Source organism: Mesocricetus auratus, unplaced genomic scaffold (genome assembly GCF_017639785.1).
Source record: "Mesocricetus auratus isolate SY011 unplaced genomic scaffold, BCM_Maur_2.0 Super-Scaffold_100007, whole genome shotgun sequence".
Classification (NCBI taxonomy): domain Eukaryota; kingdom Metazoa; phylum Chordata; class Mammalia; order Rodentia; family Cricetidae; genus Mesocricetus; species Mesocricetus auratus.
Genome location: NW_024429191.1, coordinates 3,087,457 through 3,107,784, shown reverse-complemented (window position 1 = coordinate 3,107,784; position 20,328 = coordinate 3,087,457). Strand labels below are relative to the sequence as shown.

Genomic DNA, 20,328 nt, shown 5'->3' with positions numbered 1-20,328 from the left:
CATGGAGGCCAGAGACCAACCTCTGTGTTGTTCCGAAGCACTGTCTACATTGTTATTTTTGAGACAGGCTCTGTTACTGCCCTGGAACTCACCGAATAGGTTGGCTGGCTAGTTAGCTTTCGGGGTCTGCCTGTCTGCATCTCACCAGGGTTGTGATTACGGGGGTTTGCCACACGCCAGCTTTTCCGGTGAGTTGTGCATAGTGAACCCAGGCCCTCATGCTAGCAAGGCAAGCCCTTTCTTGACTAAGTTTCTCCCCGGCCCTTCTCCTCTACTTTGTGTCAGCTGTATGGCTTTAGATGAGCCACTTGACTGACACCTCCGAGCCACAACATTCTGTCATAGGAATAAGGATGGTAAGATGCTAGGTCTTACACACTGTCTATGCTGATAAGTTTTTTTTTTTTGAGACAGGGCTTCTCTGTGGCTTGGGAGGCTGGCCTGGAACTAGCTCTTGTAGCTCTGTAGACCAGGCTGGTCTCAAACTCACAGAGATCCGCCTGCCTCTGCCTCCTGAGTTCTGGGATTAAAGGCGTGTGCCACCAACGCCCGGCTATGCTGATCAGTTTTAACTGTCACCATTCCACAACCTAGAATCACTTGAGAGGAGAGTCTTAACTGAGGAATTATCTAGATCTGGTTGGTCCATGGTCATGCCTATGGGGGATTGTCTTGATTCTTAACTGATGTAGAAAGACCCAGACCATTGTGGGCAGCTCTCTTCCCTGGGCAGGGGGCTCCTGAAAAGTATAGAACAGGAGAAAGTTAGATGAAGCAATACCAGGAAGCGTGACTGCAGTTGTTCCTTTCTTCTCTTACAAAATATTTGTTTCTTTTTTTGTGGGAGCCTGTGTGGGTTCATGCAGGTACCTGAGGAGGCCAGAAGCAGTGGCTCCTCCTGGAGCTGGAGTTGCAGGTGGTTGTGAGCCGTTTGATGTGGGTGTTGGACATTGACCTCGGCTCTTCTGCAAGAGCTGTATTCACTCTTTTTTTTTTTTTTTTGGTTTTAGAGACAGGGTTTCTCTGTATTGTTTTGGAGGCTGTCGGACCAGCCTGGCCTCCAACTCACAGAGATCCGCCTGCCTCCACCTCCCTAGTGCTGGGATTAAAAGCATGTAATCCCAAGTGCTGAGCTCATCTTTGTGTGAGCTGTTTTTCTTTTAGAGTGGGTCAATTTTGTGTAGTTCAGCATGGCTTTGAACTAATAGAGATCCATCTGCTCGTCTCCTAAGTCCTGGGATTAAAGGTGTGTGCCATCACTGCCTGGCCTCTACTGCTTGTGACTAGCTTTGCATTCTGAACTTTCAGGCAAGCTTTATTAAATCATAAATAATATATCACCATGATTCCCTTTTTTGTCTAATGCGAAACAGAGGCTGCAACTAACATCAGAAAAACTATATACAATAAGTATATACAACATATATAGGCAGTAAGTATTAACAATATCTAGTCCATTTGCATTTGGCAAATTCAGAGAAATTATTCCATTGTCTATCCTATTTTGCTGAGTCCAAAAGTCTTGTACTTAATTTGCTTTCTATTTTAATTTTCATTTTCAAATTATCTTTTAATGTCTCTCAGACTTTTATATTTTACACCTTTGATGGGGGATGTCCTTCTGTATGCTATGAATTGGTGGGTGGAGAGAAAATGGGTCTAGTGGGACCCATACAAGATTCGAAAATCTTCTTTTTCACAGCTCCTTGGTGAATTTCTTTTCTGAGTCTGGAAAACAAAGAAAACTATAACTGTAACTATCTAGTTTTCAATTCCCTCAGAGACCTGTGAGGGAAATAATATTAACTGAGTAAGCAGGAAGTATAAGCAAACAACTTCCAAAAACTGTGGGAAATGACAAAAATAACTGTCTACCTGGTCAGTCATCTAAAGTTCTTCTGCAATGTTGGGGCATCCATCTTTGACCTACAGGCCTAGCATATCTGACAGACTTTTCTGTGAAGCATAATTTTTGAAGGACTGTCCTACCTTGTGTTGGCAAGGTTTGTGGTCACTCTCTTTTGTGTCATGTTTGTCTATTTGAACAGCATACTGTCAATAGTTGAGGCAAGGGTTCTTTCTTGCCCAGTAGCTACTTTTGCTGCAAAGAAAGTAAACTCCATATGGAGTTTATTCAATGCCCATCATCTTCTCTGATGTAGATTGGTGCTGCCAGGAGCAGGCATGCCTCATTTTTATAAAAAAAGAACCTATGTTTTGAAACATCTTAAATGCCATATTCTGTAGATCTCTTAAGTATTTGAAGATGACCTGTCTTTCTATCTGACCTTGAAAACATGCCCAATATGACTACAAGTTTGATTATAATAGTTGACTAATTACTAACTTACATTTCCTTATTATCCTATGTAGTTGATAATAATAACTTTCAAGGACTAGAAATTTGCACTACATTGTATACATTAAACAATATTAGAAACATATGTACAGTATGTTTTAACAAATTCAATCTCACATTTGTACCAATATACAATATTTGCATACAATATACCAAAGTCCAATCCAATGTAAAATATTTAAAACTGGTAATTGATTTTAGAAGTAGATTCAATAATCTACCTTTTTATCTTATCATATATAAAAAGGGGAATTGTGGTGATATATTGTTTATGATTTAATAAAGCAACTGGAGATCAAAATGCAAGTCTAGCCACAGCCATAGAGCCAGGCAGTGGTGATACACATCTTTAATCCCAGTAGCTATACTAGCTATCCATAGATGGAGACAGGAGTGATATGGCTGAGTGGGGAGAGGAGTGTAAAGTGGGAGGAGACAGGACTGAGGAGATGGCAGTCTGAGACTTGGTGGAGAGATTGCAGTCTGGACTGCACTCTGAGGATTTGTGGAGACAGGACCACATTTTGTTCTAAGGTAGAAGTAAGAGCTAGAGGGTGGCTGCTTTGATTTTCTGATCTTCAGCTCGAACCCCAATATTTGTCTCTGGGTCTTTATTATTCGTGTTGTACATGTGCATATGTGTTGGGGAACGTGGGGTACCCAAGGATGAAGGCAGAAGGATGGGAAGTTCATTCTTATGTGGAGGTTAGGCTCTATGCAGAGGACAATGACTTCATCCTGCAGCTCTTCGGTCACCTGAACCTCTGTTCATGTGTATAGGGCTCTATTCTCTGATCTGAAGCCCTCTCAACAGTTATTCATTTTGTTTCAAATTTTAAAAAATTAAAAATTACATTTAGTTATGTATGTGTGTATATGGTGTGTATATGCACAGTATACATGTGATGATCAGAAGACAAATTTTGGGAGTTGGTTCTCTCCTTTCACTATGTGGGACCTGGAGATCAAACCAGTTCCTCAGACTTGGTGGCTGGCACCTTTACCTGCTGAGTCATCTCAGTGGTCCCCTCCTGGTAGTTTAGTATGACTTGCTGGTTGCTGCTCTTTGCTTTCAGTGTGAGAGCCACTTCCAGTGTTCCTCCTTCAGCTGGGGAGTTCCTGTGAAGCTTCTTGGGTCAGTCTGTGGCTTCAGTACCTCCTCCCTCCTTTTCCTCTTCTCTTCACACTTCCCCCTCACCCTTTAGCCCCTTTCTTGGCCCAGTGGTAGACATTAATTTCCGAGTCAAATAAACTAGAGCCAAGTCCAAGTTTTGTGGCTGACCACTTCTTGAGAGTCAGCAAGGCTCCTGACTCCACTCAGACTCAGCCTCTTTGCTTATAGCATGGATCATCAGTAAAAGCAGCAAACTATGTGGTCAGTCTCTAAATACCAGGCACAGCCCAAGGGCTGCAAGTGTTAGTTTACAATCTGTAAGGTCTGTATTGTCACCAGCCCCAGTGTACAGTGGAGAAACACCAAATGGCTTCTGATTGGCAGGTGCCACGGGCAGGAAGCTGGTAGCTGTCCCCCTTGTAGAGCTGATAGGGAGATCACAAGAGCCAAGACCTGCAGAGTCCTGGGTACACTGGCCAGCCCATTGCAGCTCCTCAGTGTAGCGTCACAGTAAGCACAGCAGCAAGGCAGACAGCACAGCACACAAGGGTGGAGCATTTGGATCCGGCAAACTGCCCCATCTACCGGAGCCAGGGGATGAGGCCCTGATGCAAACTGACTCATTAGCTCTGGACAATAGAAAATGATGGATGAAGCCTTTGATGAAAGAGAGCGTGATGGCCATCGATTGGAAGCCAATCTTGCTTCTTTCTTCTCCAGCTCTCAGACTGACTTCTCAGGGCTCTTCTGTCTGTGTAATTAAAGAGCTAACTGAACTGTCAGGCCTGTTCCTTCCCTCTTTCCCACCATCAGTCACCACCGTGGGGTGGGGGTGGGCATAGACATTTGGTAAACCACAGATCTTCTCCAGGGTCTTGAATCTCTGAAGCCACCCATCACCCTCGCTTTTGGCATTCTTTTAAAGCGTTGGCAGTTACAACTAGCAATTGTGTAAGGAACGAGGCCAGGAGCTGGCAAGAGGTCTCAGTGGGTAAAGGCACTTGCTGCCAAGACTGAACACTTGAGTTCAGTCTCCATATCCCACATGGTGGAAGGAGAGAACCGACTCCTGCAAGTTGTCCTCGGACATCCACATACATGCTGTGGCACATTTGTGAGCGTACACACATAAACTTTAAAGGGGAAAACAAACAGAGCCAACAGGTCATGAAGCACAGCACTAGATACTTCTCAAGGTCCCAGTAAATAGCAACTTGGATTTTTGTGGAACCAAATGTTGATTCTGAATGTTTAATTGCTTGCAGAGTCAAGTCCACAAGAGACAGTAGGGACATGGTGATGGTGGCACCACGTTTGATTTTCATAGAAACCCAGAGGTCCTCCTTGTGATCTGCAGTGTCCCTATTCTTACACACCTCTGCCTCAAGGTGTTATTCAAACACATTGTCAAAAAATTTAAAAGTAACAGGCCAAAGCAGTCCCTGGGGATGCTGAAAGTGATCTGGAGTCTGAAGCAGTCCCTGGAGATGCTGAAAGTGATCTGGAGTCTGTTGATGCAGATCAGGCAGATGCCTCCTTGGGTTTTCCTCCACACTGGATTTCTGAAAGCTGTCACTATCATGAGCAGGTATCCTAGTTGGGACTTGGATTCATTTTCCTGAAGGTGGGGATATGAGGATGGAGATAACGCTATCTGAAAAAGGAGGTCTAACATATTTATTAAATATGCTTATAAGATAAACAGAGGGATAGAAGCTCTGGGAACATGACTAGCTTCTGAGAGAGAGCTTTTTCTTTTCCTTTCCCTTTATATATCACCTGTCCTACGTACCCTTGTCCACAACCCTTTGGAGCATGGACAGTACTGTGGGTTTACCCCTACAATTCCCCTTTTAGTCTCAATAAAAGATTTAAACTTGATACAAAGCTCAAACATATGCAACAGTGGGAGACTCTTTTTCCTCCTTATGATAGACATTTTGTTCTATCTCTTCCTTTCCCTCCCTCCCTTCCCCCCTCTGTCTCCCACTCTCTCTGTTGGAGAAAAAGTAGCTTTTCTGGTGGTTGGAGCTTGACTTCTGTGGACTCTGTTAGCAACTACCACCCCACAGTTGAGGGACAGGAAGTAAAGCTGAAACCTCTCTCCTCAGCCTCCTGCTCACTTTCTAGGACTGGCCCAGAGATCAGGCTCTGCACTGAGATGAACAGAGTGAAGCAGCTATGGAAAAACATACCATGGCCCATCTCTGCTGCAATGGATGGGTTCAATTTACTGGTGTAGTGTAGAGCAATTTATTCCCAATAGAAACATTCCACCTGGAGGAAGGGTCCTTCAGACTCAGGAAGCAAGCAACTTACAAGTCTCTGGAAGTTCATTAGACTTACAGGACTCATAACCCCCTCCCCATGGTTAGGCTAGGTAAGTAGTGAGGACTGACTGCTGAGGATAGGAGATCAAGCTGTCAAGCTGCCAACAAGTTGCTAGAGAACTTCAGGGATGCAGTTTCTATGGGATATCTCCCATGCTGGGATGGTTTCTGATAATGCAGTTGCTTTCTAGTCATCTATGCTCCTGTAAGTAGCTCCTAAGTAACTCCAACAAACACACTGATTCTTTAAGCTATCCTTGAGTGACATCATTTCTTTGGCATGTGTATAGCTGAGTCTCATTGAATTATTGGGTCCTCAGCTCTTCAGGACATAGGGAGGAAGCTTAGTCAATGAAATGCTTGTCTTGCAAGCACAAGGATATGACTTTTGTTTAATCCCAATAATCAATGTTAAAATAAAAAAGCTGGATGTGATGTTTATCCCAGTGTTGGAGAGGCCAAGAAAGCTGGACTGGGTGACCTACCTGACAGACTCCTGGCTAATGAAAGACTCTGCCTAAAGAAAAGGCCTGCCCCTGAGGAATGATGACAGGTTTTCCTCTGACCTCCATATGCATGTATGCCTGTTCACACGCAAATACACATACATGCACATACACGATAAAATAATTTTTTAAATTTATAGTCATGTCAGTCTCTGTGTCTCACTGGACTGGAGCCACACCGTGCCCAGCATGCAGGCTCAGGAATGTCTGTGGTGGCGAATGGCTGAGCATTAAAATGGAAATTCAAAGCTGCCCCATTAAGGCCCATCTTGAAACTTGAATGAGCTCCTGAAAAGCTCATTGGTCTTCATTCTGGACCCATGGTTTCTTATTCCCTTTTCTCAGTGGAATTTGAGTCTCAAAACATTGCCTAGAAGGAGAATTTGGGTTTATTAAAGATCGATTTGCTGAATGATTTTAATGACTATATCCAGACAAATGGTGCCCCAGAAAAGACGGTGCCCATGAACAGAAGAAATTAGCTCTTGTTTATGCAAGAGACATTTATATGGAAGGTTTTTAAAGGAAGAAAAAAATGTCCATTTTGGATAAAATATGAAGCAACAAAAGTTATTGAATACAAATATAGAGTGGCCTAAATTTATTTTGTGCTTGGGGGGAGAAGAAAAAAAGTGAAAGAGAAGGATGTGGTATCTTAAAAGAGAAAAAAGATTTCAAATGAGCTAAAGCCTTGTGAACTTGGGAAAAATCTTACTTCTAACTTATTGACTATCCTGGTTTGTTAAATTCTTTTAAAAAATTATTCTATGTGCATGGGTGTTTTGCCTGCATGCATGTCTATATGTCATTTGCATCACCTGGTGCCCACAGGTGTCCTAAGATACAGAGTGGACCTAGGATAGTGACAAATCTGGCAGCATCTTTGGCAGCCTCTAGTATCTGAGGATGGGCTTGGGATGAAATGGAACTATGTTCAAATTGGGCTTTAGAACTTCCCAGGTAAGTGACCTTGACTAGTTCACTAGTTTCTTTTCTACAGAGTCTCATCTGTAAGGGAAAATAGAACACATCCAAGTGTTATCTGGGTGTAGTGGCACATGACAGCAATCCCAGCACGGGGGAGGTGGAAGCAGGAGGATCAGGCGTTTAGGGACCTTCTTGATTACATAATCGTTTGGGGGTCATCCTGGGCTACATGAGACCCTGTCTCAATCAAACAACCACAAACAAACAAACAAACAAAAAACAAACAAGCCAACACCCAACGTTTCTGTTGCTTGGCCAACAGATCAGATAGATATTACTGTATAATATGACCATCTCAAAATGCAGTGATTTAAAACTACATGTATTGTGGATGGAACTTTCTGTACCACCAGGTCCTGCAGCTGTTTAGTCCCAAAAAAACCACACAGAGGCTTAGATTAATTATAAACTGTTTGGCCAATGATTTAGGCTTCTTATTGGCTAGCTTTCTGTTAATTATTAATCCACTTCTATTAATCTGTGTATCTCCACGTAGTCTTGGCTTGCCAGTGATGCCTGGGTTTCACTACATGGCGTCTCCTTGACTCTGTCTACTACCTTTCTCTATCTCTGTTTAGATTTCCTACCTGGTTAAATCCTGCCTGCCCACTGGCCAAAACAGCTTTATTCATCAAACAATAAGAAAAACATATATTCACAGCATATAGAAGGACATCCCCATCAACATATATATTAAAATTATTATTACTGTGTATATATGTATGTATGTGTGTTTGTGTGTATATGTGTATGTGTATGTTTATATATATGTGTGCCTATTTATATGTATGTGTGTATATACATGTCTCAGTGTATGCGTTTGTGCATGTATCACTGTGTGTATGTGCACGTCTCAGTGTGTGTGTGTGTGTGTGTGTGTGTGTGTGCATGTCTCACTGTGTGTGTATGTGCCCATGTCTCAGGGTATGTGTTTATGTGTGTGTTCATGTCTCACGGTGTGTGTATGTGTGTGTGTGTGTGTGTGTGTACATGTCTCAGTGTATGCGTGTATGAATATCTCACTGTGTGTATGTGTGTTGTGTGTGTATGTACAAGTGTCTCATATGTGTAGAGGTCAGAAGTCACATTTCAGGAGTTGGTTTTCTTCCTCCACAGTGTAGGTCCTGGCTATCAACCCAGGTCATCAGGATTGGCAGCAAGTGTCTTTATCCACTGAATCATCTAATTGGTCCATAAACTATACACACTTTGCTCACGATTTCATGTGTCTGTCAGTGACTTCAGGTGTGTTGTCCTGGGATGTTCTTCCTCTGAAGGGTCCTCTGTGTTTCTGAGCCAGTTGAAGCAGGGTCAGCTTGCTGTTAGGGGAGGTGACTTGGTTCTCTTCACCTCCATGTCCCAGTGCAGGCCTGTCCTGGTTGCAGAAGCTGCAGGGACTAGAAGAGTAAATGGAAGTCAATGGAACCTCTGAAGCTCAGCTCAGAATTGGAGCTCTGGGGTGCACTGAATTTCCGTTAATGGGTCAGGTTAAGAGTGATCCCAGAACAAATGGTGGAGAGGTAGACTCTGATTCACAGTGGGAAAGATCTGCAGTAGGCAGGCAATTAGTGGGCGCCAATCAGAGCAATCAGCCTGCTGCAACAGGCTCTCAATGTGCGTGGAATTTTTCGGGACCTAGCAGGCATTTAGCTCACAGCAATCAATGACTTAGTATAACCCGTGTACAGCAGGAGCTCTATGCGGTCCCCGGGGGCACATCTGCATGAAGGATATTCTATGCTGGAAGTACACTCAGGGGAAAGAAAGGCACACCCAATCCAGACTACCACCTAAGGTCACCTCTGGCACCCCAAATCCCTGCTGAAATCTCTCCTGAGAAGAGAATAGCTTCCCTCTCTTTCATTTAGCTTTCATGAGCATTTAGCTTCAGCAACTTCTCCATTTCTATGCTAAGTCCTATTGTCCATTTCTATACTGAATCCTATTGGTCTTTTTTTTCCAGGTTTAAATTTATTATATTATTCTTTGATTTTTTTTCTGCCTTTGTTCTTGTATGTGCTTGTGTGTACTTTGGTGAGTGTGTGTGTGTGTTTTGTTTTTCCTTTTTTCCTTACTTTCATTCTTTTCCTTCCCTCCTTCCCTCTCTCTCTCTCTCTCTCTCTCTCTCTCTCTCTCTCTCTCTCTCTCTCTCTTTCTCTCTCTCCTTCCCTTCTTCCTCCCTCCCCCTCTCTCTTTTGAAACACTGGCCTGGAGCGTTGTCAAGTCAGCTGGCCTGTGTGGCCAATGAGCCTCAGGTAGGCACCTGTCTCACGTGCTGGGATTACAGTGTACACCACGTCTGCCTGCTTTTCTCTTTTCACCCGGCTTCTGGATATCAAGAGCAGTTCCTCCTGCTTATGAGGCAAGCACTTCACCAGCTGAGCCACACTCCCAGTCCGCTGTTTTTGTAACTGTGTGGTTCAATTCCGCTTTTCTGGTTTCTTTAGGATTCCTTCCCACTTTCCCCTTGAGCACACAGTAAAGGCAATGGTGAGGACCAAGGAAGGAAGAGAGATTTGCTTTTTTTTATAAACAGCCAAAGGGAGTGGGATGGGAAGGGGAGGGGGAGTCATGTGCTTATCATTTGCCACCTTTCCTTTGTTTCTGGTTTTGTTACAGAGGTATTGTTAGGTTTCAAAGAGCCTTTTGTACCTGGCCTCGAGTTCCCAGTTCTTCCTTTCCAGCCTGTTTTCTCTGTGTCTGTAGAGAAGGCTCGGCTGGAATTCGGGCTCCTTAGGAGCCAGTCAGTCTCCAGGTGGTCAGAGAGGAGGGTGGGAAGGGCCTGGGTCACTGGGTGATAACACCAAGGCATAGTCTGTTTCTTTCTGCTGGGGTCCTAGCTTCCTCCCCATTCTAAAGTGACCCCCGCTCTGATGCCCCCTAAGACCTCCCTTTCTTTGACCCATGACCAGCCCCTTCTATGGCAGCCTCACCTCTGCTTGTTCTTGTTAACTTTTGCCATTGGCTTCAGTCATCAAAATGTACTTACCGTCTCAAAGCTGATGAGAACAAAGCCACACTGAGTGTCTACTTATGTCGAGCACAGTGGCTGGCTGCATATTGTGTCTATGTGATCAAGTACCTAGGAGATGGGCACTATGTCAGACTACAAGGCTGGACCAGGGCCATTTCAGTCTGTGTAGCTAGGATTTAAACCCTGGTCTGCCTGACTTTAACGTCTATGATATGGATATGTAAATTTGTCTTCTCAGCCTAGTGTGAGCAACTTATTTCAGTTTCCTAAGTTCTGAAGGCCCTGCCTCCCGATGTATCACAATATGCCAGGCAAAGAGAGGTGACTGATCACTCAGCCTTTTCCTGTTACAAGGCCCAGTAAGCTGCTTCATCAGGCAGGCCTGGCTAAGCATGAAAGATCCTCCCCAATTTCCCAGTCCTGATCTGACAGACAGTGCCCAGATCCTGTATGGTTCTACTTGCTTCTAGTTCCCCATGCCTGATGCCCGTCTCTCCTCTTGCTTCTCAGCAGGGCAGTCTCGTGTGCCCATTGCATCTGTTTGGTCCCACTGGGAATGTGTCCTTAGTACTGTGGCTGCCACTGGCACTGAGACCGTGCTCTCATTGAAGCAGGGAGGCCTTCGAAGACCCTTGGGTGATATAACCAAGTAGGAATCCCATCAGGGATGCAGAATCTTGGTATGTTTACTCACTCCCTGGAGCAGCAGCATCATAAGCAATGCCTTCTGGATTCTGATACATCTTTCTCCAGTTCCTTTCAGCACCTGAAAACTCAGCCATCTTCAAAGCAAAAGAGTATTAGCAGGAAGGAGAGAAAAGTAAATAGGTGATTGCCACCTATAAATCTTAAGAATTATTTTCTTTTTATGTACTTTGGATTCTTAAGTAAATCATCTATATTGATTATCATTTTAAATCCTCTCTTTTGGTAGGGCACGTCCCTCGGGGGTGGGAAGCCCCACCTTTGGTCCCTAGCACTTCATAAAACTGGGCATGGTGGTGCACACTTATAATCCCAGCATTTGGAGGTGGAGGCAGGAAGATTAGAAGTTTAGGTCCATCCTTGGCTGCATAATGAGCTCAAATCCAGCCTTGGGTACAGACGATTTCTCAAAACCAACAATACCTCTTAAACAAAGAATAAAACTCCCCCACAGATCAAGGAACTCAAATACCTTAGGAGCAGAGGTATTGCTTAGAACTGAATATATCCACATATACCCTCCCGCTGGGACTGCTGAAGAGGAGGCAATTGAATGGCAGACATCCACAAGTATCTGAACCAGCACACAAGCAAAGGCACACCACACAAGCAGACCTACCCAGGCTTGTCATGTCATCAGAAACATGACACATGCAGACCCACCCAGGCTTGTCATGCCATCAGAAACATCACACATACAGGTCTGCCCAGGATTGTCACGTCATCAGAAACATGACAGAACCTCCCCACTTTCTGACAATTCTCCTTCGATCATCTTAAGCCTGACCTCTGAGAGCTTGAAACATCATACAGAACACAGGGGAAGGACATGAACTGTTTAACAGCCACAGACATCACTTCTATGCTTACAACATTCTCAACACATGTGTCGTGTCTGGAGGCACAACAGTTGGAGAGCACAGCAGCCAAAACCCAACACAGTGGGACCGCGCCAGTCTCTCAAAGTTGAATATTAAACAACCATCCTGAGTGGCCCATATTTCTGGAGATTGTGTGTGCTTATGATATACAACAGGGGTCAAATCAATATTCACCCAGAGGAACACATTAGGAATGAGCAGTTCCTTACTTAGCCAAGCGTGCCAGCTCTCCAAGGATGTAGAAATGAAAGATTTCCTTAGTCCTTCCCTACATGGCCCAAAGAGCATCTAAAAGCTCCCCAAGGTTAATTCAAGAATAAAAAAAGACCTTTGGCAATTGTGATATTGTGAGAATTTCCATTAGATAAAGTTAATGGGATTTTTAAAAGTACTTCTTGGTTGCTATTAGGTCCATGCTGGGAAAATAATGGAAAAAGTCCAGCAAATTTTTTCCCTCAAAATTAGTGGGAAATATTACAGAGGAGAAAAGAGTTCCTCAGTGGAAGAGGACCAATCTGCTTCCAGGAAATGGCCATCAAGGTGGGTAGTCTTCTATACATTCCAACTATTGTTATGGCTAATGTTGCTACTAACCAAGTTGCAACTGAAATTTACAGGTGGCTCAGGGCCCTCAGGAAGTAGGAGATGGTTGGTAATTATTCTATGCTGGGTTTTCTTTTCTTTTTTTTTTATTCCAGTTGCTCTCCCTATCTCTTTCAGTTGACCAAATCTGAAAGGTCAAGAGAAGGAGGGAAATATCACATCCCTCCTGTTCCGGGAGACAGACAAGGTGTCTGAGTGCCACCCTGTGTCTGAGTGGCTCCAGTGAAGCGGGTCATCTTGTGGGTGTTCTGGCTGGAGTCTGATGCTTTGGGAACCTGAAGCACAGGGCTGGTGAGAGGGTGGGAGTCAAGCGCTCATCAGCTAAGAGCACTCGCTGCCTCATAGAGGAGCTGGTTCATTTCCTAGCACCCACGCAGTGGCCACAGCGACCTGCTACTCCAGTTCAATGGGATCCACTGCCTTCTTCTGGCCTCCTCAGGTAGCAGGCACACATGTGGCATGCACGTACAGAAATCCACACACAAAATAAAATAAATACATCTTAAAACAAAAGAAGAATGGATTTGGGGAGATGGCTCTACTGATAAGACATTTGTTGTATAAACATGAGGACCAGAGCTCAGATCCCCAGCACCCAGGGAAAGCTGAGTGGTTGTAGTCGAAGCCCTTGGAAGGTGGAATTGGGATCTCCTAAGCAAATAGGCTAGACTAGCCGAGTCAGCGAGCTCTGGTTCATAGAGAGACTCTGCCTGAGTAAATGAAGTGGAGAATGACCAAGGAAGACACCTGGCATCAGTCTCTGGCCTGTGTGTGCACGAGCATACATACACACTGTGCAAACACACACACACACACATACACACACACACACAGAGAGAGAGAGAGAGAGAGAGAGAGAGAGAGAGAGAGAGAGAGAGAGAGAGAGAGAGAGAGAGAGAGAGAGAGCAGGTATTAAAGAGCTGTCCGAAGGGCATCTGGGATGATGGACACCGAACACTACTGTGTTTCCTTTGTCACGGAAGCTGGGGCAGCACTTCACACTCCACATTTCAGGATGAGAGGCAGGAAACCTCTTCTAGTCATCGAAATTACAGGTCTTCAGGGAGCTGTGTCAGGGAGGATTTGAATTCACCCTGGGATGCAACAGCCATTATTCCTCTAAGACACAGGTGTGCTGGGGCGGGGTGGAGGGGCTCACTCTGGGGTGTGTGATTGGCTGGACATAGCAGAAACAAGCATTTTACTCATTCCTCAGTGGGGCTGTCTACTTGGGAATCTTAAAAAGAAATTTCTTCAGGATCTCTTCAGATTGACTGAACCAGGACCAGAAATCAGCATATTGAGAAATTTATATGTAAAAATGACCATTACCTGGGGAAATGGGCATGTGGGAACTGTAACTGTACATTGTATACATGGCATCTTGATTTTAGTCAATACCTACAGAGCAGAGATTAGGACAAGGAACTTTGTGCCAGTCTAGGCAGAGCCACAGTTAGGAGCTAGGTATTGACAGGGTCTTTCCCTGTAGGCTAGACTGTATCTCATAAAGTGCTTCTGGAAACATCTGGGAAGGTTTTGTGACATTCCTTTCAAAGCCTAAATAATATAGTCACCTAGAAATGAGTTTCTCTGGCAAGATCTGATCCTTTTTTATGGCTGATTCCAAGAGTTCTCAGGGGCAGCACCTGCTTCTTCCTCTGGGGACAGCTTCCCGTGCAACAGGACAAACAGTATTTGTGCCATGGCTAAGTACTGCCTTGGGACACTGGATGAGCCCCAGACACCTCCTCTTTATTCCAGATGAAGCCATGAGGCTGAGACAGGAAGAGAAACTCAAGGTCACAGAACTCATCACAAAATAATGTTCTGGTCTTTCTGTCCCCAGGCCTCATATTTTCTGTTTGTTTGGGACCTTTGTAAGACTTTAATCATTCAGAGAAATTCAGTGTATTATACTGGGCTAAAAAAAATTGCCTGTCTTTTCTGAGTTGAAGCAAGTGCCAAAGATGCTATTTAATTCTTTATAAAACTTCACAAATATTGAGGTCTAAACTACATAAGAGGAGTAAACTTGAAAGCATACCAATCACTATTTTTTTCAGGTAAGTCTCAAATTAAAACATGACTTATTTTTACTTATGAGTATGTGTGTGTGCCATGTGTGCAAGTACATGATTTATTTTTATCTACGTGCATGTGTGTGTGAATGTGTGCATGTGTGCTAGGTATACGAGTATCTGAGGAGCTCCTTTCCTGGTTGTGAACTGCCTGCTGTGGATGCTGGGAACTGGACTTCAGTCTTTGGGAGAACAGCAAGTGCTCTTAACCACTGAGCCATCTCTCCAGCCCCTCAAAGAACCTATAACACACACAGCTCTGCCATGTGTAGGTCTTTGCAAGGGCAACATTAGTGCTGACAAAGTCTTTTGTGTTCTGGACGTTGGAGACATTTTCCATGTGTGGAGGTCAAGCTTGATCATTTGTAATCAGTTGGCAAAAAGACACATGTGCACAGCCATGTGGGAAATCCATGACTATTTTCAAATAACGATATAGAGTATAATTAAGGTTTGCTATTAAGTACTAATTAATTAAGCTGTCAGATTTTAATCAAAGAATTGATTGTCTCTGTACAGCGTGCTGGTGGCTTCATGTCTTTGCAAAGCTCTGGAACCCTGATTTGCAGAGATTGACAAATTAAAGAGCCAACTCTAGTCTGGAATCCTGTAATAAGGACCCAGCAACTTACTGCTTCTTTCAGGAAGTCTACAGTGAAAGAGGGAGTTGGGGAGATGGCTCAGTCAGTGAAGTGCTCTCTACAAACACATGGGGACCTGAATTCAGACACCCAGGACCCATGTAAAAAAGCTGGGCATAGTCCATCCCCGGGACTCACTGGCTATGGTCCAAGCCTATCTCAAAAGATAAGGTCAACAATACCAGAGGTTGACCTCTGGTTTCTACATGTGTGTGAACACATGCACACCCACACAGACAAACATGTACATACATACCTAGATACACACAAGCTTACACATACACATGTATATACACACTTATATTCACATATGCACACATATCAAGCAAGACATATACGCACACACATGTATACACACATATACACATGCGCATACATATGTGCACACATACACACACATATATCCTGCATACTTGTACACATATGCACGTATACATATATACATATGTAGACATATACATGCACATGCTATCTTAGGACTAAGTCGAAGGCTGGTGATGACTATTCAGATGGAAAAAAGAACCCTAGATACCTACTGTGTGCCATTACTTTGTCCTTAGCATGGTTTACTTTACTGAAAACCACTGTACTGGTTACTTAGGTCATCACTGTGACAAAATACCTCACAGATCAACTTAAAGGAGGCAGATTTATTTATCTCAGTCCATCATGGGGGGAAGGTGTTGATGGCTGGAGCTCCTTGCAGGTGGCTGGAGGAATGTGTGGTAGCTGCTTCACATATGACAGCCTCATCAGGGAACCTAGCACTGGACAGGAAGGAACTAGGGATAATGTACCCACAAAGGCCCTGTCTTCAGCGATTCACTTCTTCCAGCTAAGCCCCACCTTTAAAAGGTGTCATGATTTCTGAAAATAGTGCCACCAGCTGGGGACTGGGTGTTCAAATACACAGGAAGCGTTTCCGACTCAAACTATAACAAGCACTCTTAGGAAAAGATGTGCACTGAAGTTCCTATTCCCCAAGCCTAAGTAACTCTCTCTGTCTCTGTCTCTGTCTGTCTGTCTTTCTCTACACACACACACACACACACACACACACACACACACACACACACACACGGAATGAAACCTAGGGCCTCATTCATTCTAGGTAAATTCTCTACCACTGAGCTGTACCCTAGCCCTCTTTGTGTGTGTGTGTGTGTGTGTGTGTGTATACTCAAGTGTGTGTGTGTATGTAGAGGACAGAGGACTGACTCAAGTGTGTGACTCACTTTATTTTGAGACAGGGTCTAGTCTGGCTGGCCAGTGAGCCTTAGGGATCCATCTTGTCTCCACCACCGCAATGTCAGGATTCTAAGCATGTGCCACCGTGCCTAGCTGTTTTTAGGTGGGTTCTGGGAATTGAACTGGTGCCTCACACCCCAAAGGCCAGCATGCTATTTTCACTGGGCCACCCTCCTGGCCTCTTCACTTTTGATGGTACAGCTGCAGCGTGTGCTGTGTTTTGCAAAAGTGCCTCCTTGCTATAAGTTGCTTTTATTCCAGGAGGATCACTGAAAACCACTAAAGTCATACCCACTAGGGGCTAAACCTGGACTGTATGGGTAGCTGGCTGTAAGGCCTGGAAACCCATATCCCTTCTCCCAAGCCTCTACCTTCTCATCTGCCGAGTGGGAACAGTGTCACCGACCTTGTAGAGGATTAAGTAGCTGCATTCCTCTAAGTGTGTCTTATCCTTCAGGTGTGGTACTTAGCACAGTGTCCGTCAATTCATTTAACCCTACTACAACCCTCTACAGCAGTGTTGCTCAAAAGAAGTTTCAGGGCAGCAGGAGTATTCCTTGGCCGCCTTGTCTGATATGGTGGCCGTGAAGCCTATTTTGGTTTGAATATTGAATGGCCCCAACGACACATGGGTTAAGGGTTTGGTCCCCAGGTGGTGACTTTAGGCAGTAGGGAAGCTAGAGGAAGGAGGTCACTGGTGGGTATGACCTGGGGATCCTGGGATCCTGGACCCTTCTAGTTCTTTCTGGTTTCTGGCTGTTTTACACCTTCACGTATTTCCTGCTGTCATCTTTCTTTTCCTGTAAACCTAAGGCAACGGGACCAAGTCTTTGAAATAGTGAATCTTTCCTCTTTCATTTTTTGTTTATTTTGTGTCTTCGAGACAGGATGTTCTATACCAGATTGAGGCTCTATGGCTAAAAACAACCTTGAGTTTTGGTTCTCTTTTCTCCATCATTCAGGCACTGGGAGGGCAGACTGTGACACCATGCCTGGTGAGTGATGCAATCTTTTCTGCTTTAAGCTGTAGAATTTTGCAGGTGATTTAGCCCTGGTGACAGAAAGATGACCAACCTGGGGCACTTTAAAATGCAGCTTCTATGACTTACAGAGGGATTTTTAAGTTTTCTTTTATCTTAATGAATTTAAATTCAATCACTGCATTTGGCTAGTGGCTACTGATTGTTTTTTATTTTTTAATTTAAAATGTTACTTTATTATGCCTGCATGTATGTTTGTTCACTTGTTAGGCCTATAGTGGTGCCCCTGGGAGTCGTAATAGGGCATTGAATCCCCGGGACTGGAGCTACAGGTGGTTGTGAGCCACCATGCGGGTGCTGGAGATTGAACCCTGACCCTCTGGAAGAGCAGCCAGTGCTAACCATTGAACTACTGCTGCTCTAACCCCTGCAGCCCCTGAATTTGACAGCACAGGTTAAGCTTCATTCTTAGCCTCATTTTCTAGACCAGGGCTTGTAGAAACTGTGTGACTTGAATCCAGCCTTACAGTTTGTAAGTGGCAGGATTGAGCCTTCTTGATAGACACACTGTGACAAGTGGGGACTATTATGTAGGCAGGACAGCCTGCCTCATATGTACTAAACTCCAGTTTTAATCCCCAGTACTGTACCCGTCAGGCATGGTGGCTCAGGCCTGCAATCCCAGCACTTTGGAGGCAATTTTCAGTTACATAGCGAGCCTGAGACCAGCTTAGGATACACGAGAACCCTCTTACTACTCTCTCAAGGAAAAGGAGCCAGGGCATATGAAGTTTAGAATCTGGGGTGAGTGTGTTGGTCTTCTTACCCTGTAGTCCTAGAAAGGCTGGTGGGGCCAGGTGGGTTTATGACTTGTGTCTTTCTTTCCCCCACCAAATAACATGATAGCATCAGGTCAACTCCTGCAGATGAGTCGTTTGCTGCAGGCAGGAGGGACACATAGTTGGTCAGTGGGTTGGCAGAGATGGCCCCCCAAGTGTGAGAACTAATTATATAGTCCGTGCTCAGGTCTTGGCCCGATAGATGATCATACACTTTGGCCTCAGGCCAACGAGGAAGGGAGCTGGTGAGGATTGGGTGGGTGTTGGGAGCCGTGCACAGCGCTTTCCACAAATGAGCTCATCCAAACCCAGGAGTAACTGCCATCATGCTTCCCGGTCAGGCAGCTGAAGTCCCGAGGGGTTATGTGATTGTCCAAGGTCATTGGTATCCTCCTCATGCTGTCTCTGGTCAGGAGAGAAATACGAAGTCAGTCAGTGGGGCTCTGCAGAAGTCTGCTGCTGCCATGAGCATGGTGCCAGGAGGGAGGTGGGGAGCCGAGTGGGGGATGGGCGAGGATTGACACAAAGAAAGGCCTTATTATCACAATAATGATCATGATGTCATCTCCTGGCCTTTGCTCTAGAACCTTTGTGATGACACCAGCATGACAGCTTTCTCTGGAGCTCCCTGGGACAACAGTGTCTGTCACTCTCAGGGGATCATTAAAACAGCCTTCCTATGGAGTACCAGCATTTGGGGAACTGCCTCTGCATTTGCAATTCTTTGTTTCTTTCACAAGGCACTAAGAATGCCAAGATTAGCTGGGCGGTGGTGGCATACACGTTAATCCCAGCAAATGTTAGATCTCTGAGTTCCAGGATAGTCAGAGCCAAGCAGAAAAACAATCTGGGGGGGTGGGGTCAAGATTTTGCAAGTTTCAGGGTTTCTAATTGAATCATATAAGTGTGGAAAGTGCTTTCTCCAGGAATCTTCAGAGAGGTGTGGGGGGGGTGTTTGTCAATGTCAAATTTCTGGGCTGGCTCCTTGGACACCTCAGTGCTGCTGCCTGGTAGATCCTCTGCACTGGGACACTGGGGCTTCTGTGAAGGCTCATGGCTTTCAGGGTCTGCACTGTTCTCCCACAAGAAAAGTGGTAGGGTGAAAACAAGTCAGAGCTTGGACTGGTGGCAGGTGGAGCCCCTGGGCTCCTGTCCCTGCCAGGCTGACTTGGGGATTTCAGAGATTTGCAGTAGAGGTGAGGACCCAAGGTCCCGGGGGACTTTAGTCTTCACTTGCTATGTTCTGGCTGTGGGATCTTTCATAAGTCACTAAGCTTCTCTGAGACTTAGTGCTCGACTCTGTTTAAAAGGAGAGTGGGGTTGGAGTACTGTAATAGGTTGGACTGTGTCCTTGAGACGAGCTGCAGTCTGAGCCCTAAGTACATGCGAATATGACTTCATTTGGAAATAGGATCTTCGTAGCTGTAAATGAGATGAAGTCATAATGCGGCTGAGAAAATAGCTCCGTTGGTGGAGTGCTTCCACAGCATGCATGAGACCATGGGTTCCTCCCCCAGCTTCTCATAGCCTGCACATGGTGGGTGCAAGCCTGAAATCCCAGTGATTAGGAGGTAGGGGCAGGCAAATCCTAAGTCCAATGTCATCCTCAGCTATTTGGTAAGTTGGAGGAAAGCACGGGCAACCTGCCACTTTGTCTGAGGGCAAAGTCAGAGTGGGCTGCAATGGGCTCTCATCTAAAGAGACTGTCATCCTGGGTTCTGGGCTCAAGAGGAAAACAGTCAACCCAGGAGGGGAGGCAGCTGTGGGAGGATGGAGGTTGAGAGGTGAGTGGCGCCCCCACAAGCCAAGGGATATCTGAAGCTACTGGCATCTGGGTGAGGTAAAGCAGGTGCTCCGCCACCCCTGAGGGCTCACACCTGATTTGGGGTGTCTGGCCTTCAGAACTGTGAGACATATGAGTTGTGGACTTGGTGCTTGAATTCCTAGCAAACAAATAGAAGGGTGGGTGATTTTGAGGAGCCGAAGCATCTATTTCTGTGCTTGGTAAGGTTAGAAGTTAGAAGACGTACGCTTACGTCCTCTCTCACTGCGATATTAGGGAAAGTTACAAGGTGTTAGA

General features: G+C 45.0%; 1 long non-coding RNA gene across 1 annotated transcript; it reads right to left on the bottom strand.

The window, feature by feature from the left end:
- Positions 1-6,478: 6,478 nt before the first annotated feature.
- On the bottom strand, positions 6,479-11,535 carry LOC121141101. Its single transcript, XR_005878012.1, has 3 exons — positions 11,448-11,535; positions 8,514-8,693; positions 6,479-6,679 (listed from the first exon to the last, which is right to left on the bottom strand). It is a non-coding gene; the product is annotated as an uncharacterized LOC121141101 (long non-coding RNA).
- Between the last annotated feature and the right edge of the window lie 8,793 nt (positions 11,536-20,328).